The sequence below is a fragment of the Diaphorina citri genome, unplaced genomic scaffold (assembly GCF_000475195.1).
Source record: "Diaphorina citri unplaced genomic scaffold, Diaci psyllid genome assembly version 1.1 scaffold63554, whole genome shotgun sequence".
NCBI classification, from domain to species: Eukaryota; Metazoa; Arthropoda; class Insecta; order Hemiptera; family Psyllidae; genus Diaphorina; species Diaphorina citri.
Window position 1 is genome coordinate 1 of NW_007440814.1, and position 416 is coordinate 416.

Below are 416 nucleotides of genomic sequence, written 5' to 3' on the forward strand. Positions count from 1 at the left end.
TTACTTGGAGAGAATTAACCAGTTGGGTGTTTTTGAATCTGTTAAACCAAATCATGTTCTGATCAATGAATATTTGGCTGGTCAAGGAATTATGCCTCACTTTGATGGGCCTCTTTACTATCCCACCATATCGACAATATCCTGTGGCTCACATACCATTCTGAATTTCTATGAACCAGACAGAACAAGTGAAGGCAGTGAAGTATGCTCAATATTTGTTGATGCCAGAAGTTTGCTTATTCTGCAGGATGACATGTATGAGAAATATGTTCACGGTATTAGTTCCAAGACTGAAGACACATTGTCTAGTGATATTTTGAATTGTTGTTCCTCAAGTCCAAATCAAGTGTTAAATAGAAGTACCAGGGTTTCTCTTACTATCAGACATGTACCCAAAACTACCAAGTTCACTATTA

The 416-nt window shown here is 37.3% G+C and overlaps 1 pseudogene; it reads left to right on the top strand.

The window, feature by feature from the left end:
* Nucleotides 1-6: 6 nt before the first annotated feature.
* Nucleotides 7-413, top strand: LOC103523967 (annotated as a pseudogene).
* The last annotated feature ends 3 nt before the right edge of the window (nucleotides 414-416 follow it).